The sequence below is a fragment of the Nomascus leucogenys genome, chromosome 22a, assembly GCF_006542625.1.
Source record: "Nomascus leucogenys isolate Asia chromosome 22a, Asia_NLE_v1, whole genome shotgun sequence".
Lineage (NCBI taxonomy): Eukaryota > Metazoa > Chordata > Mammalia > Primates > Hylobatidae > Nomascus > Nomascus leucogenys.
The window spans coordinates 66,991,112-67,018,612 of NC_044402.1; the positions used below are offsets into that span (position 1 = coordinate 66,991,112).

Below are 27,501 nucleotides of genomic sequence, written 5' to 3' on the forward strand. Positions count from 1 at the left end.
TCCCATCATGAAGGGCCCTCCCCTCATTACCTAATTATCTCCCAAAGGCTCATCTCTAAATACAATCCCATTGTGGGTTGGTGCTTCCACATATGAATTTTGCAGACACATTCAGTCCATAGCATATTTCAATCTTAAAATAATTATCTCTGGAAGATGTATTATTTCTTTTAATATTTTTGGGTCTTCTATGTTTACTACAACAAATACACATTTTCTTTATGTAATAAAGGGGAATAAATGCATAATAAATGCCCATTTCTATGGCTCAGAAAGGCTACTGCTTTCAGTTATAATAAGAACCAATTCTCCCACTGAGAGTAACTTTAAAAGTTTGTAAAATACAGAAAAACAATTTAAATGGCGCTATCAAAATGGTACCAAAGTGACAGGTTTGAGAGGCTAAGATCATGGAAAGAAAACTCAGAAGTGATTCTGACATTTTTCAATGTTTTCCCATTCAATGCATTTGCTAATTCGTAAGTAAAGTGGACAGGAATGTTTAGAAGCTGAGCAAAAACTGGAGAGTTGGAGAAAATTTGAGTAGAATTTTCTGCAGTCTTAGCAGCTATAAAGACATACCTGGAGTTTAGGGCTGCCAACACAGTTAGGACTTGAAAGTTCAAGACCTTGTCCAGAAAGGAAGTTTGCAAAAGTGAACTTGGTACTCAGGGTCAACGATAAGTACCTGTTAAGGGGCTAAAAATCTAAGCAAGGCTATTAGCAATCTCACTGTGCTGAGCAGAGAACACATAGAGTTGTGTCTGCTTATTTGAAGGGATACTGTATAAGCTACCTAAGACTTCTTGAAGAACTGCACCCTAAAAATTAAGGTAGAGTGGAAATAGATCAGGTCTTCAAACAGACAGATGTCAAGCATAGAAATCAATTAAGCCCTGGTTGAATTAAGGTAATCTGTTCTTCTCTGGAGGAATATAATCATCCAGAGCATGTACATTATTTCATACATGATGTCTGATATTCAATCAAAACTTACCAGGCCTATGTATCAAGAGAAAAGAACAAGATATAGAACAGATGATAAAAATAGACTCATAGGGATGCAGATATTGAAGTTAATAAACAGGGCATTTAAAATAAACTATGATTTACATGTTCAAAATTTAACAACAAGATAAAGAATTTCACCAGACAACTAGAGTTAATAAGAAGAAGTATAAAATGGAAATAGAAATCCTAAAACTGAAAAATACAATAACTAAAAAAAAAACAATAAATAAGTTAAAGAGCAAATTAGACACAGCTGAAGAGAAAATTAGTGACATGTAATTTCAATATGTAAAATGTATCCAGGTCTAAGATTAACACATATATTTGTGGTCCCAGAAAGGGACAAGAGAGAAAAGGGGCAAAAGCAATATTTGAAGAGATAATGACCAAAATTTTCAAAAATAATGAAATATATCAAACCACAAACTCAAGAATCATTATGAACTCCAATAATGTCAAAGAAATCAATTTCTAGGCATATTGTAGGAAAACCAAAGACAAGGAGAAAATCTTTAAAGCAGACAGAGGGGAAAAAAAAAGACACCTTACTTTCAAAGCAGCAAGAAAGTGATAATGACAGGTGTTGTCTCAACAGAAATAATGAAAGCTACAAAGTAAAGAAAAGTTTGCCTTCAAAGTGATGAAATAAAATACTTGCTAACCTAAAATTCTATATGAAATAAAAATATACTTATAAATGAAAACAAAGGGTTTTTTTAAGTAATAACAACAATAGTTTATTGCCAGCAGAATTGCATAAATATAAATACTGAAAGGCATTCTTTAAGAAGGAATATAACTACAGAGAAAGGCACAGACATTGAAGAGTAAAGAGCAATGGAAAAGGTAAATATGGGGTTAAAGCTAAATAAATTTTATCTTATAAAACAATAATAAAAATGCCTACTGGACTTAAAAATATATAGAGTCTCTCTATGTTGTCTCAGTTGCTGACATGCCATCCAGAATGAGAAAGACCCAGAAACTTTGGGGCCACATGAGCCACAGCCACAGCCTCATCAGCAAGCACCAGAAGCACTCAGGAGGCAGTAGAATGCTGGTGGCATGCATCACCACGGGATAAACTTTGATAAATATCACCCTGGCTACTTTGGAAAGTTGGTATGAGGATTACCACTTAGAGAAGAACCAGAGCTCCTGCTCAACTGCCAATCACAATACATTGTGGACTTTGGTCAGTGAGCAGACACAGGTGAATGCTGCTAAAAACAAGACTGGGGCTCTCCCATCATTGATGTGGTAGATTACTACAAAGTTCTGGGAAAGGGAAAGCTCCCAAAGCATCCTGTCATTGTGAAGGCCAAATTCTTCAGAAGAAGAACTCAGGAGAGGATTAAAGGGTGTTGGAGTGGGGCTGGTGGTGTGAAGCCACATGGAGGGAGGTTTGTTAAATGCTGGCAACTGCTGCAAAAAAAATAAAAATAACAAAATGAAATATATAGAATATTAAGATATGATAAAAAGGGCAACCAAAAAAGGGCAAAAGGGAGGTAAATGAAGTTAAAGCATCCCAAGGTACTAACATTGTTCAGGAAGTGGCAGAAATAGTGACTTACGGTGAACTGTAATAAGTCAAGGATGAGTATTTTAATCTCAGGGTGAACTGTAATAAGTCAAAGATGAATATTTTAATCTCTAAGAAATGATAAAAGAAGGTATATAACTAAGATCATTGAAGGGCTAAATTATATAATAAAATTGATTCATTTTTTATTATAAAGTAGATGAGACAGATATAAAACAAATAGCAAAATAAGTGTAAACCCAAATATTTCAATGATGACATTAAATGTAAAAGGTATCGTATTATAATTAAATGAGAAACACTGTAAGACTGGGGAAAAAAAATCATATGCTTCTTTCAAAAGCCCCCACCACCACCACCTTAAATATAAGGACACATAGAGGTTGATGGAAAAAGGTATATGATCAGTGAGGTGTTGAAGCCGACTCACGCTAGCTCATGAGCATCAGTGATCACATTTTTGGAAATATTGTGAGCCAATTAATGTCATGCTAGAAGCTTGAAATCAGTCCTGGTAAGAGTGGCTACATCATGGAAGGTGGCAAACACCACATTTCAGTGCTTCTTATTCCTAGATTGTTAAAAATGTACAACATACCTTGGTATATAATGGAAACAAAACCAAAAGAAAACTGATATAGTTATTTTAATATGAGTCAAAGTAGACATAAGACTACTACTAGATATTAAGAGGGACATTTTGGAATGCTAAAAAGGCAGTACACTGACCTGGCATGGTGGCTCATGCCTATAATCCCAGGACTTTAGGAGGCCAAGGTTGGCGGGGGGGGGGGGTTCCCTTGAGGCCAGGAGTTCGAGACCAGCCTTGCCAACATGGCTAAACCCTGTCTGTACTAAAAATACAAAAATTAGCTGGACAATCACTTGAACCCGGGAGGTGGAGGTTGCAGTGAGAGGAGATCACGCCACCAAACTCCAGCTTGGGCGGCAGAGCGAGACTTTGCCTTAAAAAAAAAAAAAAAAAAAAAAAAAAAAAAACAAGAAAAGGCAACACACCAGGAAGATAAAACAATTCTTGAAATGTCCATGCCCACTAACATAGCTTCAAATATATAAAGTTGATAGGATTAAAAAGAGGAATAGTTTCCAAATCATAGTAGGAAATCTTAACATATCTTTCTATTTTTAATAAAACAAAGCAAAAAATTAATGAGGGTATACTGTGTCGTTCAATATGAAAGCCACTAGGCAAATGGGACTCACTATTAAGCACTTAAAATGTGGCTAATGCAAATGGATAATAGAATTTTTTATTTCGTATATAATTTTAATTAATTTAGTTTACATTTTTTAAACTGAAGCACTGTAAAATTTTATTGTTAACCACAATTTTATTCTTTTGGTAGGGCTTCATTTCACTTTCATTATTGAGGACTAAGCTCTAATTCTTTTTTTTTTTTTTTTAATCTTGCTCAGATTCCTATCTAAGGGGTCTGGGGAGTCATGCCCCACAAACCATAAATTCTCATCAGATGAGGTTATTTAATCCCGTATATCATGACTTACTTTCCAATCTGACTCTGGCATAACAAGAAAGATGCAGAAATGAGTAGAGATGCGAAAATTGGTACTATAACCAATACAATACCTTTTTTTTGTTTTTTGAGACGGAGTCTCGCTCTGTGGACCAGGCTGGAGTGCAGTGGTGTGATCTCAGCTCACTGCAACCTCCGCCTCCTACGTTCAAACAATTCTCTGTCTCGGCCTCCCGAGTAGCTGGGATTACAGGCACCTGCCACCACGCCCGGGTACTTTTTGTGTTTTTAGTAGGGACAGGGTTTCACCACCTTGGCCAGGCTGGTGTTGAGCTCCTGACCTCGTGATCCACCTGCCTTGGCATCCCAAAGCTAATGGAACAACTTTTTAAGAAGACTGAACAAAAGAATGCTGCAAATTGTACAATGAATGGCAGTTTTACTTTTCTATGACAAAGCAAAGCAAAAAAAGCTGTTTGTTTGTTGTGTAAAAATATTTTTAAGGATTGAAGTGAAGAATATTTATACATCTTTATCTCTATGTAAGAAGTTCACCCTCAGTAGTCAAAGAAAAACTGGCAACACTGTTCTCCTGGAATCAGGATTGAATGTCCAATTTTAAAAAGTTAAACAATATATAATATGATCCAGCCTTATAACTTAGTCCATCTATAAAACAGCTTGAATTTTGCATAAAATAGAAAACCATTTTCAGATAGAGATATGAGAAAGTAAATTCTAATTTTAGAAATAAAAATTTTTCTAGAAAGTTCTGAGGAAGGTAAAAAAAGATATTTTATATTCGATAATCTTGTAAATATCTTTGTTGAGCCACTAAACCATTGATCATAGGTTATGAAATTTTTCTAAAAAATCAAAGATTAATTGACTGAAAATTTGAAAAATTGCAAGTAATTTTCTTTAGCTTTACTTGAGTCATACCACATAACAGACCCTGCCCAATTCATATTTGGAATATACGGTGTCTTGGATGTTCCAATTTACAAAAAAAAAAAAATGGTGTACATTTGCAACCTAAAAATTTGAACTTTTGGCATGGATATTCTTCAATCTTTCACATCTGCCAAAGAATTTCAACTAGACGCAAAAAAAATGGTTTCTATCACAACAGATGGTGCTTCGGTTATTTTCAATCAAAACTCTAGGTTTACTAGAATCTGAAACCACAGACTCAAGTTTTCCCCTTACTTCATTCCAATATGTGATACTTATTGAAAATATTTGTGCTCATCTTTCTGAAACAGTCTCTATGAAGAGTGTCATGCATACTGTAAAATTCTTCAGTACGTAAATATAAATGTTATGAATCATCAATTTGTGGAACAATTAAAAGAAATAAAAGACAATGAATGTAATTGTCTTGTGGTCTTTGCCAATTGTTGTTGATTGAGTTGTGGAAAAGTTTTACAGACATTTATTGCAATGTTAAGTTCAATTCTAGAAATTTTTGAAACCAAAGGAATGCCTATCAAATATTCAATAATCAAAGGGAAAAAAAAAGTAGTTTGATTTGTGTTTACTGACTGGTATCACACTGCATATGAAGGAGCTAAATTTTCAAGTTCCAAGGACAGAAAAAGCTATTGTAACCTGCCTAGACAAGTGTGCAAATTTATACTGACAATGAATTTTTTATACTACAAATCAATAATGATGATTTTTATACATTTTCATAACATGAATCAATATACGGAAGATTTTAGTTGTAATTGAAAATACATAAATTGGTAACAAACACTACAGGAAATTTAGGTAAGGCTTTCTTGATATTGATAAATTTTAAATTGCTTTCACTTTTCGTAATACCCCTTTGAAACTGATATTAACTTGTATATGGTAGTTCGTGTAGCTACTATTATGAGTTATTTTTGTACTTATTTTTATTTTATGAATACCCTTTAGAACAAGAATACCCTGTCTTGTCCTTCAGTTTTGTTTTTAATTATTTAAAGCATAAGTTCTTTGACCAGACTTTATTTCTACTTTGTGAAATGGTAATTCATATATTTTACAGGATTCTATTACAATAAATTCTATTTTATGATACAATGTAAAAAAATTTAGTAAATTTACTTAACTTGTATGGATGATATTTTTGTTTTTTGAGACAGAGTCTCACTCTGTCCTCCCGACTGGAGTGCAGTGGCGCAATCTCCACTCACTGCAACCTCTGCCTCCCAGGTTCAACTGGTTCTCCTGCCTCAGCCTCCCAAGTAGCTGTGACTACAGGCACCTGCTACCACGCCTGACCAATTTTTTGTATTTTTAGTAGAGATGGGGTTTCACTGTGCTAGCCAGAATGGTCTCTATCTCCTAACCTCGTGATCCACCTGCCTCGGCCTCCAAAAGCGCTGGGATTACACACCTGAGCCACCGCTCCCGGCCAACTTTTGAAAATTATGTGCTTTCCCTTCAAAGTCAAATCAAGTTTTCTAAAACAGATAAATCTATTTTCTCAATGTGGATGTGAATTTTTTAAACGACATTTTTGCCACTTGATTCGGGTACTAAAAACATTTAAGACTGGTTGGAGCAACCTGGATATGTGAGTCTGTGAATCTACTTTTTCAACAGTAAATTTTATGAGATCTAAACACAGGTCAAAAGTTAGTACCTGCCATTGCACTCCAGCCTGGGTACAAGAGCAAAATTCCACCTCAAAAAAAAAAATTAGTATCTGCATTGAGATGTGCTGTATATATAAATTATGTATCAAATATTGAAGGCTAAATATGAAAAAATTTCATTAATGATTTTATACTAATCACACTTTGAAATGAAAATGTTTTGGATGTATTTTGTTAAATATATGACAAATTAATTTTACCTTTTTTACTTTATAATGTGAGCTACTAGAAAATTTTAAAATAAGAATTACATATGTCGTTAGCATTATATTTCTATTGGATTGTACTAATATAGAAGATTTCAACAGCAAGAATGATTGACGTGACTTAATTGACATTTATAAAACACGGTACTCTACAACTACATAATATACATATTTTCACGTGCACATGGAACATTTATCAAAATTTATCATATGCTGGTCCCTAAAGCTAGTTTTAATAATTTTCAAAGAACTGAAATTACTCAAAGTGTAATCACCAATGTCAATATAACACTCAAGCAAACAAAAATATGTCAGCTGGATTTATCCTATACAGTGGTTGAAATGTCAAGTGTGACAAATGTAAAGCTACATATAAGAAATAAATATTGCATAAAATCATAGCACTCAATAATATAGAGACCTATACATGTGTTAACCATATATATTTTAAAAATAAATAGGCTGGGCGCTGTGGCTCAGCACTTTGGGAGGCCAAGCGGGTAGGATCACCTGAGGTCAGGATTTGGAGACCAGGCTGACCAACATGGAGAAACCCCATGTCTACTAAAAATACAAAATTAGCCAGGTGTGGTGGTGCATGCCTGTATTCTCAGCTACTCAGGAGGCTGAAGCAGGAGAATTGCTTGAACCCGGGAGGCAGAGGTTGTGATGAGCTGAGATCGCTCCATTGCAGTTCAGCCTAGACAACAAGAGCGAAACTCCATCTCTAAATAAATAAATAAATATTATGTGAAAGGACCTTAGGTTATTTTAGATATTATTGTCAATAAAATGGTTAAAGACTATTTTTAAACATGATTTTTATTAGTTTAGAAAAATGAGGTCTTACTCTAGTAGTATTTCTGAATAACAAAAAAATAGACACTATAGCTTGATGAGTAAAAATGTAATTTGAAACTTCCAATGAGACCATTTTTAAGACTCAACTTAATTTTTTATTCACAATGGTGGGAATTCTGTATTGCAGTATTTACCCACAAAACCCAGAAATTTCTACCACAGGAATATAATAATGGGATTTACTTTGTAAAGAACACCGTTATCAAATTAACAATCATGATTCATAAATAGATAAAATATATTTTTTCTTAATTTCCAGGACAATTAGTGGATATTCAAAAGGGATTTCTTTTCTTTTACTTTTTCTTTTTTTAAAATAAAATAAAATAGAAGCTACTTTTAGGAGGAAAAAAAAATGAACCATTCAGGTTATTTGGGTTCAATACGTGTAGAAATAAGATAGAAAACAAGCCATTATAGAAACTGGCACTTTGCTTTATATTTGCACGTTCAGTACTTGTTTCGGAAAGACTAAGAATGTGTGAATATTGTCCACCAGTTGGCTGATTCAGAAGAACTGTGCTCTAAAAGTCCCTAGTAGTCTAAACTCTTAATTGGACACTAAAAAAAAAAATCACTTGCAGTAATCAAAAAGTTCAATATTAGAAGTAAAAAGGATAATAAGCAGGAAGACCTCAAAAAGCTATATTTATTTAAGCAGTAAAGACTAAATTGGCTTGCTAGGGAGGGTAAAGTGAATTACCTGTAAACTCTTCCACACAGCACTACACTCCCATTAAACACGCTGGAAGAGGGTCTCTGTAGCAAGAACCACAGAGCACTTTTCTTCTCCACAGTGGGTTTGCTCCTCAAAACTACAGGATGGGGAAGAACGTAGATTCCTCAGTTCTCTAAATTTCCCTCTGTCTGACCTTACTGTTTTACCAGTATTTGTTCTAGTCTTAATCTTTTTTATTGTCTTCTTCCTTTAAGCAGTCTCAAATCCTTTGTGGAATAGCACAGTCATTTATGAAGGAAAGCAATTAAAAATAGGTTTAAAAATATTACATTTTTTACCTTCTTCATTGTCAAGATCCGATAATATAACCTGTTAGCTATGTTTCTCAATCAATCATTCTTAATTTCATTTCTTCTTATCTAGGTTGCTGGGATGGCTTGTATCTTCATATGTAATGACCAAAATGTCCTGCAAGTTAATGAACATGGTTATTCTCAACCCAATGGCTAGTGCCTCCTCTCAGATTCATTGATTTTTTTTTTTTTAATTCATGAAAGTAGGAGGCCTACTTGAAAGCTATGGAGAGCATTGTCTAGCCACTGGCCTCCTGTACTGGGAGAGTGTAAGCACAGGGGCCTGTGGGCCAGCAGGCCAGCATATCTCTTATTTATCACGGCCACTGAGGTCTGGAGTTAGGCACAGAGGTGAGCGTCAGGTCAGAGCTCAGTGAATAACCAGTCATCACAGGTAGACTGATGGAACTGGGAATCATATGCCAAAGAGTTAACAGAGCGTGGAATAATGAGGTTAATATAAATAGTATGAATTAGTTTTAGCAAGCATTGCCCAATTCACAGATCTACAGAATCAAATATAAAAACTAATCATTTCACCTCATTCAAAGCACTAGTGATCTTTATTCATGTATTTTCTCTGAAACATACTTACTTAAAGTCATGGCTGGGTACTAATTTTTGTCTTTGATGCTCTGAGGTGATAGGAATAGGTTGACTGACCTTATTAAAATCTCTGTGAGGTTTTCTAAAAGGATGCTCCATCGAGTGCATACAGACATGGACTCATACTTTCACAGAGATAGCTAATGGTATGATACCCAAAGGATTATAAATCGTTCTGCTATAAAGACACATGCAGACATATGTTTATTGTGGCACTATTCACATAGCAAAGACTTGCAACCAAGCCAAATGTCCATCAATGATACACTGGATTAAGAAAATGTGGCACATATACACCATGGAATACTATGCAGCCATAAAAAAGGATGAGTTCATGTCCTTTGTAGGGACATGGATGAAGCTAGAAACCATCATTCTGAGGAAACTATTGGAAGGACAGAAAACCAAACACTGCATGTTCTCACTCATAGGTGGGAAATGAACAATGAGAACACTTGGATACAGAGTAGGGAACACCACACACCAGGGCCTGTCGTGGGGTCGGGGGAGAAGGGAAGGATAGCATTAGGAGATATACCTAATGTAAATGATGAGTTAACGGGTGCAGCACACCAACATGCCACATGTATACATATGTAACAAACCTGCATGTTGTGCACATGTAGCCTAGAACTTAAAGTACAATTAAAAAAAAAAGAAGAAAAGAGATTACAAAACACTGCTGTTCCTGACACATGAAGCCCATTAAAATCTGATTTCAAAAATCTAATACAGATTTCTTCTAGAAGTTTAAATGTAAATAAATCTTGAAAGCTATATGATTTATAAAGATAAATGTGCTGAAATATATATAGGGAGAGTCTAGCAGCCACTTATGGTGTCACTGAGGCCTTGCAGGAAAGCAGCATGCCTGGACTCCCTCTCACAACATTACTGACACGAATACAGGCTACTTCTATAACAATAATGACATTATAGAATTAGCAGCTGACTTTTTAAAGTCAGAGACTTGTTATACCTTGTAGGTATTGATAGCATTAGCTTTTAAATAGAAAATAATATAACCAAAAACAAATAAACAACAAAAAAGATAATGAACTTGGAAGTCAGACAGACCTGTCACCTTTCAGCCACTTGACTTTGGAGAAGTTTCATGACCTCACTGGGCCTCGGTTTCCTCAGCACCTGGTCAATAAACATATTTCCATCTGCTTTATTTCTTCAACCATAAAAAAAATACTGATGAAACTTTTCTGAACTAGCAAGTCATGAAGATAGGATACAGAGTCAAATTATGTTTTTTCTATTATAGTCAGCTGGAAAATGGCTTCCCAAATATGTCCATTTCCTAATTCTCAGATCCTGTAAATGTATTACCTTACATGGCAAAAGAGACTTTGTAGATGTCATTAGATTAAGGACATTGAGATGGGAAGTGTATCCTGAATTATCCAGGTAAAACCAATGTAATTACAAGGCTCTTTAAAAGATAGAGACAGGCAGGTTAGAAGGACAAGAAGATGTGCTGATGGAAGGAGAGATTAAAGAGCAAGAAAGAGATTTGAAGATGCTATACTGCTGACTTTGCAGATGAGTGAAGGGACCACCAGCCAAGGAATGCAAGTAGTTTCCAGATACTGGAAAAAACAAGGAAACAATTTTCCCCTAAAGAATCCAGAAGGAATGCAGCCCTGCTAGCATCTTGATTTTAGGACTTCTGACATCGAAAGTGTAAGATAATACATTTGTGTTGATTGAAGCTACTAAGTTTGTGGTAACTTTTTACAGCAACAATACATCTTTCAACACTAATTCCACTCAAATTCCATAGTGGATGATGTGGCATTCTGCCCAGCTAGTGGTAAGTTCCTTGGAAAAAATTGCAACATTTGTCAATAGACTGAAAATGTGTTCATCATTTGACCCAGTCGTACCACTTCTAGGGCTCAATTACAAACAAATGATGATTAACTTGCACAATGCTCATCCTGGTACTATTTATAATAACAAAAAATGAAAATAGCATAACTATCCACTGATAAGGGTGTGGCTGCATAAATTATGCAGCATGTAAATTATGTATGAAATATTTTCAATTTATACATGGAGTACATCCTCAACTGCATTTTTTAATGCCTGGATAAGAATAAAATGACAATTAATAGAAAATATAACAAAATGTATGATGAGGTTATCCTCTAGATGGTGAGTAATTTTTATTTTTCTAACCAATATCTTTGATGCTGTGTGAATTGTCTAAATATTCAGTGCTAATTTTTCTTCATTTCATAGGCCAATGTCCCATGCTTTTGTGAATTAAGTCTTCTTGTTAGAGTCTATGCCATGATTATTTCTTAAAAGGCATAAGAATGAATGGGGGAGAGAATCTGAAGATACAGGACTAAAATGTATATGTATACATGTGTGTCTATGCATGTTTATATATATATAGGCAAACACACATATATGCACCCTCTTTTTTGTTTATCCATGTTTTAATTGTATTTAAAAAGCAGCAGTTCTCTCTCCTTTTAAAAAAATTACTACTCTATTTTTCATATAGTTAAGACTTTGGCCATAAATCTACCCTATATCCTCATGTCAGGAAAAATGCTCTAACTTCTAGTCCTGTGAGACTTCTTCTTCTTTTCCTGCCCCCCAGATTCAATCCTCTGGCCCTTCTGTTTCTTCTATACACATGGAAGATACAGGCCTCAATTCTGAGAAGAGAAGCTATGAGAAAAATGAAACAACCACTGACTCCTCAGGGGTATTTTATTTGCACTTTCTGAGTCATTTTGATTCACACAGGTAAGAGTCAGGGTTTAAATTAGACAATTTCTGGCTGGGAAAGTTATACTGTTCCTAAAATGGAACGTGGAGAAAGGAGGTGTGACAATAGTGTAAAATGACTCATCGTCAGCCACAATTAGACTTTCTCCATTGCCTGCCAAGTGCTCAACAGTCCTGGGCTCAGAGCTGCACAGTCTCTGTTAAAGGCCACCTTGGCTTCTGGTAATCTTCCTCAGTTACTGAAAATTATTGATCCTGTTTCCACACATCTCAGTGTTAATCGGCTTCTCCTGAAGTGTCCCCATGGACACCAGAGACCAGCTTGACCTGTTAAATCAGCAGAGTTGATTCCTATTAATATTTTCTCTCTTTTAAGTTGAAGAGTTAGACACCACCAACTGAGGCAACTTAATTTGTTCTTAAAATAGGACAATCATTTCTGGATGACCCACCCACATGAGTCCCTACCACTGATAGTGATTCAGCAGTATAACTGGTACCAAGAGAGAAGGCAGGACAGGGTGAGACCGAGATGGAAAGAAAAAGAGCGCATAAAAGGTGAAATCATATGGTCATATGGGCTTTAGAATCAATGAATTCAAATCCTTGATCTATCACTTCTCAGCTATTTCCAATTATCAATAAAATGAAATATAAAATATAGATACTCAGTTCTCAATATAGTCCTCTCAAGAATGCAAAGAAAATTTCCATCATGGGATGCTGGCATTTCTGGTTGCAGCATATATGTAATCTGTGTTTAAAAAGTAATAAATTAAAAAATCCAAGGTGCCTACAAGAAAACAATGCAAGGAAACAAATCAATCTCTGTGTTTGCGGTTTTGTTTTTGGCTTTTGATTTGCTAATGCTTTATGAAAATCAAATTCTAGATCAACAGAAGATAGATTTCAACAGCTTCCACCATAGCCTGTGTTCCTTGGGACAGCACTGGCTTTATATCTAATACTTTCCACAGTTTTTTAACTGAGTCTGCTTGAAGGACACACACTGTATTTCACTGCCTTGTTGCATGTCTTGTGGCACCCTGAACAGTGTTAGGCACGTAGTAGATAGGCAATGAGTATCAATTTACTGAAAGAACTCACGATTCTATTATCCTCAGTGCCTCTGAATGCTTCCTATGACAGTAATGCAAATGTTTGTCTTTTTCTGCAGATGCCATCAGTTTGGTTTGCCCTTTCTAAGGGAACTCAACTGTTTTCTGTAGTGTTGCTATTTCAATTTCATACTTTTCTGTTGTGGAAACAAGATGATGCCTTCAACCCCCATCATTCTGAATAAAGACAGGTGCAACCGACCTGCTTCTCCAGAGATCTCCCAAGACATCAATAATGGGGTCAAGGGAAACAAACACCCTTGGGGTAAACCCCACTGCCCCACAGAGGAAGAGGGAACTAGTATACTTGGTCTAAGAACACACCTCCCGTTGGTCTACAACCCTACCTACCGCCAGCATCAGTGTAAAGTGGGGGCTCTAGAAACTCACCCTCTCTGGCCCCCTCTGGTCAGAGCCTCACCCTACCCTCTCCTTTGGATCCACATTATTCACTTTATTCCCGTTTAGGAAAACCACCTCAAAAGCCCCAAACTGCAAGGCCACCCCTAATCTCCCACATTGTGAGGGTCTGCTCATCCCCATTCCGTCCATCTCTTCCACCTTTCCCCCAATTCTGAGATCCTTCCATTGTGCTATTTGGATTCCTAGCAAATCACAGAGGACAAATCCCCCTTATTGTCATCTCTTCTCTGAATGTTCTCTCACTTTCTTGTTCTTCAAACAGAAATCAGGTCCTCAGGGGTCTTTCCACCCCACTGACACCCATGATTCATTGATTCTTAAATCTCGTTGCTGTCCACTGCTCCCGCCCTTCTTGGTGGTTTCACTCCCCTCCTTATGCAGCTGAAACTCCATAGTTAATCCTTTGCATGTACCCTTTTGCCCTTAACCCTCTCTCGTTTGCTCCCACTTCCTTGGCAAACCACAAACTTGGCTAAATCCAACATTACATTCCCTGCAGCCCGCTCTAGCAGTGGCTGATCTTCCCCCAGACCTGGAAAGGACTAAGCGTCCTCCTTGCCTGCCCACAATCTCCATTGCTGCTTTTGGGCTGTTCTCTCTCCTTCAGTTCTGAATGTCACTGTAACTGTCGTCTGCTGCCCCCAAGTTCTGCCTCTGCCTCCTTGTTTTCCATGGGAACTCTTGGTTCACCGTCACTTCATACTATTTTGGTGCTAATCCTTAGTCATTTCAATATACGTGTAACTGAGACTTTTAACGCCTGGACTACCCCCGTGGTCATACTCTAAGACCTCCTCATTACCATCCTTTACAGAGCTGCGTACCCTTCACAGCCTCAGGTGTGTACATCCCACTCTCTGCCAGCTGCCTCCCAACTGCAGCTCACTCCCTCTAATGCCTTATGCCAACTGTCTTTCCACCACACTGACAACCAATATTCATCAATTCTTAAATCCCTTTACTGTTCACTGTTCCTTAGTTCCTTGATAGTTTCACTCCCCTCTTTACACAGCTGAAACTCCATAGTCAACCTTTGCATGCACCCTTTATGCCCTTATCCTCTCTCATTTGCTCCCACTTCCTTGGCAAACCACAAACTTGGTTAAATCCAAATCAGCACCTCCTCTGCCTACAATCTCTTTAAATTTGTGACCACTAAATCAAGTGGCCTCTTTATGCTGCCCAGCAGTCATAAGATACCCTACTTTCCAAAGTGACTATTCCACACATTCTCTTCCCCTCTGAAATTCCACACTTCCTCCCCCATTCTTATTCTCAGCCAATGATCTTCTATTTCTCTGAGAAAATAGAAGCAAATGGAAGAGAACTTCCACAGACTCCCACCATCACTGCTGCTCACCACCAGCATCTATGTTCAATGACTCTGGCTTTCTACCTGTTACCAAAGCTGATCCTCTGCAAAGCCAGCCCTGACCCTTGGGTACTAGATCACAGCTATGGGAAATTTTACATCTCAACTCATTAATTTTTCCTAGCTGCAAGGAGCTTCTAAAAGAATTTGAAAAGGACATTTCATAACAGTTTGTCAGTACAGATTTTACTATTATTAATATACACAACAGATCACAGTGAAGGAAAGACTTGACTTGGGTGGCCATGACAGCTGACTGTGGGCAGCCGTGAAGTAATGGAAAGAAGACCACTTAGGTGTTTCAATGCTAGTGAGTTTAAAGTGACTTTGGGAAATATTCCAGAGTTATAACAAACTGAGTTTGAATCATAATTCTGCTACCAACTGGCTTTACTATTTAGACAAATTATGAAATAGCAAAGGCCTTTAGCTTCCTGTACATAACAGCACTGCCTCATATGTTGTATTGAGGACTAAGTGCATAGAATCATACAAAATGTGTTTTTTTTTTTTTTTTTTTTTGAGATGGAGTCTCGCTCTATCGCCCAGGCTGGAGTGCAGTGGCACTATATCGGCTCACTGCAAGCTCCGCCTCCCAGGTTCACACCATTCTCCTGCCTCAGCCTCCCAAGTAGCTGGGACTACAGGTGCCTGCCACCATGCCCAGCTAATTTTTTTTTTTTTTTTTGTATTTTTAGTAGAGACGGGGTTTCACCGTGTTAGCCAGGATGGTCTCAATCTCCTGACCTTGTGATCCACCCACCTTGGCCTCCCAATGTGCTGGGATTACAGGCGTGAGCCACCACACTCAGCCTAAAATGTTGTTGAAATATATAATTTTCATGTTTAGTTTCTTCTTGATGTGTTCATTTTACATGGTTAAAATGTAAAAACATTGTAATATCATTTCCATGCTGTGGAAAGAAGAAAAGTGACCAAACCTTGCCCCAGCCCCCAAGATGTCCATATCTTACTCCCCAGAATCTGTGACTACGTTACCTTACCTGGAAAAGAGAGTTTGTAGATGTGATTAAGGATTTTGACATGCAGAAGTCATCTTTTATTATCTGGGTGGGCCCAGTGTCATTATAAGAATCCTTGAAAGTAGAGGCTGGCATGGTGGCTCACTCCTGTAATCCCAGCACTTTGGGAGGCCGAGGCAGGCAGATCACGAGGTCAGGGGTTCAAGACCAGCCTGGCCAATATGGTGAAACCTCGTCTCTACTAAAAATATAAAAATTAGCCAGGCATGGCAGTGCGTGCCTGTAGTCCCAGCTACCCGAGAGGCTAAGGCAGGAGAATTACTTGAATCCGGGAGGTGGAGGTTGCCGTGAGCCGAGATCATGCCACTGCACTCCAGCCTGGGCGACAGAGCAAGACTCTGTCTGGAAAAAAAAAAAAAAAAGTAGAAAAGGTACTCAGAAGAGTGAGGTAGAGGAAGATTGCCTACAGAAAAGGAGGTCAAAATGACTCAGTGTGAGAAGGACTCAGTGTGAGAAGGACTCATTGCATCCTTGCTGGCTTTGAAGATGGCAGAGCAGTGCCAAGACATGTGGGCTGCCTCTGGAAGCCGGACAAGGCAAGCAAGTGTATGCTGCCCTAGAAGCTCCAGAAAGGAACACAGCCCCGCTGACATAGCCCTGCTGACACTTGGATTTTAGCCCAGGGAGACCCATTTTGAACTTTCGACCTCCAGAACTGTAATATAATAAATGTGTGTTGCTTTAAGCTACTAAATTTGTGACAATTTTTTATAGCGCTATAGGAAACTAATAAGCATGTGTGTTCAGTACAACCTATGCCTCACCCCCACTTTGCCCTGCTCCTAATGGTAACCACATTTACCACTTTCTGCTTTATTCTTCCTGTGGATATATTTTTAATAAACAAGTACATATGTGTTTACTCTAGCTTTTTTCTTTCTTATGCAAAATATTCTATGCTATATACAACTCTGCTCCTTGTTTTTGTTTTTTGTTTACTTGACAATGCACATTCTTGTTCTTTCTTTGCCCTGCGCAGTAGCCCCACCCATGACCCAAATTTTTGCAATCAAAATGTCTCCAGACCCTGCTAAACATCCCTCCCATTGAAAGCCACATTCGCAGATGGAATAAATAAATACCTCAATCTAGGGAAACATCTTTCCAGGCTGGGGGTACGGAAGAATTTCTTTAAACACAACTTCACAAACACAAACATAAGGCAAAATGTGGATCAATTTTATGACATCACTTAGGCGATTGTATTGGGAATTAAACTGTAAGAGGGTAAGGGCTGAATCCAAAGGACCAACCAGGCAGTTCTTAAACTAATTTGGGGAATCCAAGGCCACACAGCAGGCAAATGGTGGAATCAGAATTCAAACCTGTAGTGTCTTATTTCATGCACAAACTCTACCTCTGCTTAATATCTTTCTAGAGCATCAACATAAGGAAGATTGCAGGCTGGTAAAAGGCCTAAAAGAATTAAGTTGGCTCAAGTACGATCAAGTTTCCTTAAAAATAGGTTGTGTGATGAAGTTCAGGTTTTATATTCAGAGGCTTTACAAAGTTATACATGTTCTGAAAAATTATGATGGGAAGATCTGGGGATAATGTGAACACATCTTTATACCAGGAGGAAGTGACTCATGGCTGATGGGAGAATTGAACGTTTTCAATGAATAGCAGAAAATCAGGTTAGAAGATGGAAGGGTAAAGCTGTGCTTTAGTAGTTGTGCCATATAAAAATTGCAAAAGAGAGGCAGCTCTTGAGACCATCTGAAGAAGGCTCACAGATGTTGACCCTGTTCAAATGCCACAGCCTTCAACCTGCCTGTTCAGTGGATGGGGACGTTCGTGGCGCCTCAGCCAGAGGCCTATATGGTCATTAGAAGAGAGGATTCACCATTCTTCATTCTGTCCTGTGCATGCTCCACTACCTTGCATTTTATTTTATTATGTCAATAAACACATATTATAAAATTTATTATCTTAACGATGTTTAAGTGTATAGTTCAGTAGTGTTAAGCATACTTACATTATTTTGAAAGAGATCTCCACAACTTTTTCATCTTTTAGTGCTGGAACTATATATCCATTAAACAATTCCCTTTTCCCCCCTTCTCTGGTAACCACCATTCTATGAATCTAACTACTTTCTAAACCTCATGTAAGTGATATTATGTAGTATTTGTGTTTTGTGATTGGCTCAATTTACTTAGGGTAATTTTCTCAATTTTCATCTATGTTGCAGCATGTGACAGGTTTTCCTTGCTTTTAGGATTGAATAATATTCCGTATTTATATATGCATATATATATAAAATATTCCATACGTGTGTGTTGCTTCTACCTCTTGCCAGTTGTAAAGAGAATTGGTATGAGACCCCACTTTCAATTTTTTCAGATATATACCCAGAAGTTGGATGGCTGGATTGTATAGTAGTTCTATGTCCTATTTTTAGTTTACTGAAGAATTCCCATACTGTTTTCCACAGCAATTACACCATTTTACAATCCCACCAACAATGCGCAAGGGTTCTAACTTCTCTGTATTCTTGTCAACACTTGTTATTTTATGTTTTGCTTTATAGTGGTGTAAAATCAAGGAAAAATGACTGAGGCAAGTCTAGATCAATTTCGAGGTTTATTTTGCCAAGGTTGAGGATGCACAAGGGAAAAATAGACACTAGCCACAGTTGGATCTGCAGCGCATACTTTTGCCAAAGAAGGTTTGGAGACTTCAGTATTTAAAGGGGAAAGAGCAGGCAGTAGAGGAAAGAGGAAAGAAAAAGGACAGTAGATAAAAGTGGTAATCGTTTGCATTCTTTTGAGGCTGTGATCACTGTTCGCTGAATTCACATTTTACATGTGAAAAGAGGGGCTGGAGAAACAGTCAACTACACATTTGTGTGGCCTTCTCAGTGAATCTGCATTTCTACATGAGATAAAGTAAACATAGAGTAGAAGAAGCAGTCAAATATGCATTTGTCTCAGGCAAGCAGAAGGATGACTTCCAATCTCGTCCTTGTCCCTTACCTATGAATATAAGCTGTTGATTTACATTGTCAGGGTGAAATTCAACAGAATTTCTGTTTGAGAGTAAAAATCTTGGAGCCCACAAGGAATTTCATTGTAAGTAAATTGTGAGGGAGGTCCCCTGGGGAGGTAAGTTGCCTTGCATCTCCGCAGCTATCTATTTGGAAACAAAACAAGAGGCAGTTTTGCACCATTCAGTTCCCAAACTTAATTCTTCCCTTTGGCACGGAGAGTTCGGGGTCCCGAGATTTTATTTTCCTTCCACAGCAGCCATTGTAATGGGTGCAAGATATCTTGCACTTTTGAATGGCCATGGGTGCGCGAACAGATCCAGAATTCTGTATAGGAGAGGATTAGGGGTGCTTTTTGGTTAAAATAATGCTACGTTTGCATCATACTTTATATAGCAGCTGAGAAAATGTAATTGTCCTTAACTCATATGGAGAGAATGGAGATTTCAGACTTTGTGAGGTAAGGTTTGGGTGGAGTGGAAGTTCTCCCAAGCCACCTATCACTGGCAAATGATGATTCCTAAGCAGGTCTTGTTGGCTTCATGTTTTCTGTCATGTGTCCTTGCCATAAAATACTTTATTCCTGAATGTTTACAAGTTGAGCTTCTTTCTTCATTGTATTATCTGGTGACCCAAATAAATCCTTCCACCTTTTATTTTTAATCATTTAACCAAAAACAATAAGCTTAGTGTCATGCTTGGAGCATTTTACTTCTGCTTTGGAGAGATGTCATTTCAGCTGTCACTCACTCTAAGATTTCAACCACCAGGTGGCGCCAAAGTGTTTATTAAAATCAGTTGTGTCTGCCCTGTTAGCCAAGTTTTAAGTTACTTTGTCTAATAAGTTATTTATGACTATATAGTCACAGCTACTGTATTAGTTTTTTATCATTGCTGTGACAAATCACCAAAAACTTATTGGCTTAAAATAATCACAGTGTATTATCTTACAGTTTTGCAGGTTAGAAATCAAAAGTGGGCCTCACTGGACTAAAACCAAGGTGTCAGCAGGGCTGCATTCCTTCTGGATGCTCCAGGGAAGAAGGCTTTTCCTTTCCTTTTCCAGTTTCTAATGGATACATGCATTCCTGGGCTCACAGCTCCTTCCTCCCATCTCATAAGCCAGCAGCAAAGCAACTTTATATCTCTCTTGCCTCCCTCTTGCACTTACAAGAACACTTGTAATTATATTGGGGCTACCTGGATAACCCAGGATAATCTTACCCACATTAAAGCCAGCTAATTAGCGAATTCAATTTCATCTGCAACCTTCATTCCCCTTTGCCATGTAACCTAACATCATCTCAGGTTTCAGGGCATGTCTATGTTCAGGGGCCATTACTTTGTCTACTACTGCTACTGTAAGTTCTGGAACTTTTAACTTGTCTTGATTTTTTAATACTCTGCCCTGACATGCTGAAGTCAAACAGCATCAACATTTTTTTCTGGAATATTCAAAGGATGGATGAATGGATGGATGGATGGATAGATGATTTGATATTCAGACAAATGTGAGGTATTAACGTGTTTCACACATACAAATCCCATTTGATTTCATGACCTTCTCCTGAACCCCACTTGAGCTTATAGATATGAAGTGGACATCAATTCCTGCTACCGTCATTACCAGGCTCAAACATCCAATTCCTAGCTTTTTATTTTTGAAAATATTAGTCTGTGAACAAGACAAAAAGTTTTAAAATAATACTTGAAGATTTTTTTTCCAGATTCAAAATGGGTTTTGACATTCACAAAATAGGTTAGGATTCTCCTGGCTGTGGGAAGAGAAGACATGGAGAAGCAGGAAAATCATTTGCTACTGGCTAAGGTGTCTAAGACAGGTCCTGAGCTCTGGGGTTAGATCCCACATTGGTAGAGAGTGTAGGGAGAAAGCAGATGATAAGTTTGGGGGACCAAGAAAAGAGGAAACTTATCCACACCCCTACCTGGGATTTTGGAATATGGCAGACAGACTCACAAACATTCAACACACTTTAGTGGCAGCGGGTGTAGAGGGAAAAAGGCTGTGGGAGCTGTTAGGGGCAGAGAGGGATAAGCAACCTGACTGTGTTTCCCAGGACTTCAGAGAGACATGAGATACCACCTGTATCCTCTCCACACACCTGAGAAAAGGACATGGAAGTTAGGAGAAAGAGAAGAGGAGAAAGAAGTAAAACAAGCCATTTGTCTAGATATATTCATAGAAATCTCAGCAGATGCTGGGACAGAATGCTGACTATCCCCAAAGACCAGATGGTACAGAGCCAGGGCAGATGCCCTCATAGAAACAGCAGCCCAAGATTTGTGACCTCCTTTATGCTGACACACAAAACTATGCAAGCCCCTAGAACTTAAATGGAATCTCAGGAAGAAAAGAGAGGGAGGGAGTAAGGAGGACAAATCCTGAACTGATGGAAATTGGCCTAGAGAAAATGAGTTTATTTTGAATGGACTCAATTTATACATATATATATATAATTTTGCTAAAGGTGAAGCAAGGTTTAAAATTAAGTTGAGATTTTTAAAAATTCTATTTCTTATACACATGAGCACATGGCTTGAGACTATAAGTCTACTAAATGCAGATAATGTCTACCAAATAGACAGATAAATAGAACTATTAAGCCATATACCTCAATTTTTTTGCTCAAAACTATGCAATCATATTAGTGTACTAGGTGAAAAATGATATACTTGAGAAAGCTTTGTGCTTGTTAGAAAACCTAAATTTTGATTCTCAGTTACGAGCCCCGGTTTTCTATCTATAACCTTACCCTCTTCCTCATAGAAATAAGTGTTGATGTTTATGTGCATTTTTCCATATTTAATGGGCAATAAATACCAGTCACGAAGTCAAGAAGTTATTTGGGTGAATATATGTCTAATATAATAAATCTAAAAATCTGAAGTATACAATGTATATTGTGTAAGAATCTTAATCTTAGGCCTCTCCACAATTGCTCCACTAATAAAATACAATAAAAACTTAAAGGGTGAATATCAGGATTATCATTTGGGGTGGAGTATCAGCATTTGGTACCCAGCCAAAGACAAGCTCAAGTAAAGTATTTACTAAGATTAGTAATAGTATGGCTCTCTGAATTGGGAGCTGGGTGCTACTTTGAGCCTCTCCCACATAGGAATAACTGCTGGCCTCTTCACCATAGGAATAAAGCAAGGATTTCATTTATCCAAAGCTAATTATGACTTAATTTCTAGTTACTACAGTGACACCATAAGGCTCACAATAGTGAAGGGACACTAGAGAGGTTCTCAAGGCATTGTGGTGGTGCTGGCTGCAAAATAGGGAAATAAGGCTTGGAAAAGCTTTTTAACAAACTCAGTCTCTCTCTCTCTCTCTCTCTCTCTCTCTGTCATTTTTAAGGTGTTGTTTGTGCAAAAAGAAATAAATACAAGGCAATACTAACAAGACATGACTTCTGTGAGCTACAGAGAAAAGAATGAAACCCTTACTCATAAATTAATCATAGAGGGAAGCTCTCCAAAAGCTACACAGATTTAACTCTTAGCAACTCTGTTGGCACCCACTCTTAACTCTGGCTGACAGCAGAGTGTAAAGCAGTTAAGGGTCATTGCTGAACAAGTCTCAGTTTTAATCTAGTAAAGAAAACAGAAACTTGAGAAATTAGTCAGAGAAAAGTATGTCCTATGACATCCTAATTATTCATTATTTATTCAGATAATTAAATGACGTAAGAATAGTAGTACAAGAAAAATAAAGAAGTGAGTATTCAAAAATAGAGGGCTGTCTTTATTCATTTAACACTAGATTGTATACATAGAAAAATCTACAGATAAGAGATTAGAAAATATAAGTAAATTTAGCAAGGCTGCTAGATGTAGGAGAATTATACGAAGAAGGGGATTTTTTCTACATAACAGAAAAACAATTAAAAATGAATACTTTTAAAATAGCAAAAATATCAAAAAACACCAAATACCTAAAAGTGAAAAATACACAAGACACAGAGAAAACTACAAAACGTGGAGAAATTAAAGAAAACCCATTGACCAAAAGACTAAGATAGAAGGGCAAACTATGTTAATGAATTAAAGACAAAAATCGTGCAAAGATATTAACTTCCTACAAATTCAATTTAATTCCAATCAAAATTCAGCAGATTGTTTTTGTGTATATTGACAAACTATACTTAGACTCGTCATTGCATAGGGTTAGGCTTAGGACAGCAAAGTTTTAAACCTCACTCTGCCTCTTTAGGCTTAGGACAGCAAAGTTTTAAACCTAACTCTGCCTCTTTCTATGTGACCCAGACCAACCGACTTCACTTGAGTCTCACTTTCTACTTCTATTAAAGTGGAGATAATAATGTCTCCCTCACAGGATTCCTGTGCAGATAAAATTGGCAAGTTAAATAATGTTTTTCAGTTATCTACTCCTCATATTTCCTATTTGTCTCTCTCCTTCTGTAGACTATAAGCTCTTTGAAGACAGGGACTGGGTTTTGTTCACAATTAAAAGTCTAGCGAAGATGCTCAATAAATGTTGCACCAATAAATGTATTTTGAAATATACAATAAGAAATAGATGGCATTTCAAGCAAATATCATGCAAAATGTAGCTCCTGTAGGAGATAAGCAGGATTTCCTAGTAAGCGGGCAAGTATGTGATTAAGGTATCTGGGAGCAGACTCCTACTCAAGTCAGGGAGGGATCTGGGAATCAGTCCCTGAGGAAAAGGAAAGACTGGAGCAAAGTGAAGGCCCAGATTTATATGGACTTAAAATCAGAAAGGAGGATCAATACATGGCACAGAGTCACTATTAGGGCTGGTACAATATGGAAAGTTGGTTCCAGGAGAATGGTGGAAGCCCTGTTAGAACTGGGGCACATGATCAAAAAATAAGCAAGGAGTTTCATTAGATAGTGAATCACTCAGCTCATAATGAAAAAGACTTCTTATACTTCCTTCTGATTAGGGTCAAAATCAGTCCTAAAGCCTAGGGAAAGGCTGATCCTGAAGTTTAAGATGAAATGACCGTCACTGGGGAAAAACATTTCTTCACAGATTGGGGTCTAAGGAGAATCATTACATATTGGAGACCCTCATATACACATTGATTAAAACATAAAAAATTAAATGAAATAATTGGTTTGTTTAACCCTATTGGGGGGACTTTTTATGTGCAGGTCTTCTCCACTTAGCTCCCTTTGGTGACAGGGCTGGACAGCAGCAGCAGGGGATGGCAAGGCAGGGGATGGAAGAAAGAAGCAGCTCTTCCTTGAAGTCTTCTGTGACCTCATCAGAGGAAGCTTATGGGAACGGACAGGAAGCTGGACTGAGCCCACTTACCTAGAGGACTGGTCCTATGTAGACTGAGCAGCTACCCAACTCCCAGAGCCCAGAGGGGCTGAGTAGCCAGGGCTTCACTGGGCCATGAGCACTGCCTAAGGGGTCTAGGATACTTCACGGGGTACAGCAGCCACACCAGGAGTAGGTGGTGACAAGTGATCTCAGGGGGCTGACCAATGGAGCAAGGTCCAGCCAGAGCACAGGACAGCATCCAAGAATGAAGCTGCCCAGAGGAGGTGTGAGAGCTCTGGTCTTATAAGGTACAACCCAGATCAGGACACTAACCACAGCATGCTAGCAGTTTAGCAAACCAGACCCTGCCAATATAGGAGGTGAAGGAAACAACAGGCTGAAGACACCCAGAACCCCGGGCTCGTCTTCAGCTCACCTAAACCAGGTTGATGGTAGCAAATCCCAGGTCCTAATCACTGCTGTGCATGAAACTCTGAGCTTGCTTTCCAAATTATTGACATTGGCTCAAAAATGGGCAAAGCTGAGCTGGTAAGTAAAAGGCCTCATTATAACAGTGCAGAAGCTAGGAGGTAAGGGCTAAGGTGAAGATTCTAGGCAGAGAGCATGATTCAGAGGTGACTCAAGTAGACTGCAGTAGGAAACCTTAAGCAGGAAACCTTGAGTCTGCAGCTTAAGCCACTGCTTCAGTGTCTATGGAGAAAGATTCACTTATATTTGAAACACTTTTCTTTGAAAAACAGAGAGCGAAGATTAGAGAGGAAATAAACCAAGAAAGACATGTGACCTTACCCCAGAAAGACAAAGGTGTTCTTGTGGATCCCAGGTGCATGGTCCAGCCCCATTCACCAAGACTGACTTCCTCATAGGAATATTATTGCACTAAGAAGTCCTTATGAAAAAGAGACATGATTGAAACATCCCCTCTGCAGTTTTTCTTTGTGACAACTGCAGATCAGGGACTTGGAGATTCAGGATTGATTGCAGCCCATTTTTCCACTCTGTCCATGGTGACAGGTGAAGAAACAGATGGACAGAAGAGTTATGACTCACATGACTGGTGGCATCCAGGTGTTCTCAGAGCTCAGAACATATTCCAGAGCCTGATTTATTTCCTGATTTCTTTACAATAAATCACTCTGAAGACCAAGAACACTAGATCACAGACTGCTTGTACACTAATATTAGAGCTTCTTCGGAAATGGGTGGCCCATTCCTGGGATGAATAATCATATCTCAAGGTGCATTTATCCTGGGTAGCCACACTCGGCCCTGTGTTTTCTCTTTATGTAGTGCCAGCAGACTGCAAGGTCACTGATGGGCAGCTCTCTAATAATGGCTTAGTAACTCAAAATATTTGGATCCCAGATTTATTTGGCTGCTATGTGGCCAATTTTTTTCTTAAGTGAGCCGTACTTTCATTGAGCACATGTTCTCTAATGTCAGAAAATTTTCATCAACATACAGTCTATCGTGCAAAACATTCAGACTATCAATTACTTCCACTTACTCTGAGCAAAGAATATCATTAGTATACCAATAAAAATAGTTTTCTATGAATGGCATCCTTGTTCACATTCCCAGGAGAGCAGAATCTGAGATGGAGGTTTGTTTGCATAAAGTTTATTGGGGAGTATTTCTGAGGGGGAACGAAAGCAGCCAAATGGAGAAGAAGGAAGAGTTGAACTACAAAGCAATGAACAGTGGCCTCTGCTGATCCCACAGGAAGCTCTGGAGCTGGGTGGTCCTTCAGAAATGTTCCAAATTGAGCAAGGCCTTTATGGTTAATGTCATTCAATCATTGCATGCAAGCTGACCTTGGCATGATATAGGGAGAGGCAGTTTACTTCAGTTCTTGGAGGACAATGCTGAGGGTGTGATGTGGTTTGTCCCCACCCAAATCTCATCTTGAATTGTAGCTCTCATAATTCCCACGTGTTGTAGGAGGGACCCAGTGGGAGGTAATTTAATCATGAGGTGGGTCTTTCCGGTGCTGTTCTCATGATAGTGAAACTAAGTCTCATTAAATTAAATTAATTAAATTAATTAAATTAAATAAATTAATAATAATTTTTTATAATTATATAAAATTATAAATAAATATTATAAATTAATTAAATATAATTTATAATATAAATAATTATTATAAATAAATTAAATTAATTAATTAAATTAAATTAAATTAATGAGGGAATTAAAGTGTCGCTGTTAGGGTATGCTTTTATCCAATGTAATTGATGTGCTTATAAGAAGAGGAGATTAGGAGACAGATAAGCACAGGGAGAAGACAATGTGTAGACACAGGGAGAAAACAGCAATCTACAAGCCATGGAGTGAGACCTTAGAAGATGTCAACCCTGTCAACACTTTGATCTTGTACTTGTACTGCTGGTTTTATAAAGGGATGTTCCCCTACCATGTAAGACATGCCTTTGCTCCCCATTTGCCTTCAGCCATGATTGTGAGGCCTCCTCAGCCATGCTGAACTGTGAGTCAATTAAATCTCTTTGCTTTATAAATTACCCAGTCTTGGGTATGTCTTTATCAGCAGCTTGAGAACAGCTGTAAGCGGTTAGCCAGCAACACTCTGGGCAGCTGGGGGAATGAGTGACTTGATCCTGAAAGGAAGGTTATGGTAGTGCATCATCACATCCACTATAATTGGTTTCTTCAAGATAGTTGCTTTGAGAATATAAATAGATGGCCATTTTCACAACAAACTCCTTGCACTACAGCACTGCATCATGTTTGTCTTTATAACTACTATGCTATACTAGCTGCTCTGATGCTCTTTGCAAATAGCTAACTTCAACAAATACTTAGATTGGAATTGCCCGAAATAAAATCCACCCTATTATTGGCATATTATTTGGAAAATGGAAATAAAAGAATCTACAGTGAAGCTAAGAATAAAAAGCTTGTAATGATAATAATGCATTGTATCCACCTTTTGTTCCAGTAAATAAATACGTATTCTCATCAAGCATTTCATTCATCTAAAAATATCTCTAGGCATGTGTATTAGCTTGCTAGGTTAGCCATAACAAAGTACCACAGGCTGGATAGCTTAAAACATAAATTTATTGGCTGGGTG

The 27,501-nt window shown here is 37.9% G+C and overlaps 1 pseudogene; it reads left to right on the forward strand.

Annotated features, from left to right (window-relative positions):
* Positions 1–1,966: 1,966 nt before the first annotated feature.
* Positions 1,967–24,441, forward strand: LOC100589872 (annotated as a pseudogene).
* The last annotated feature ends 3,060 nt before the right edge of the window (positions 24,442–27,501 follow it).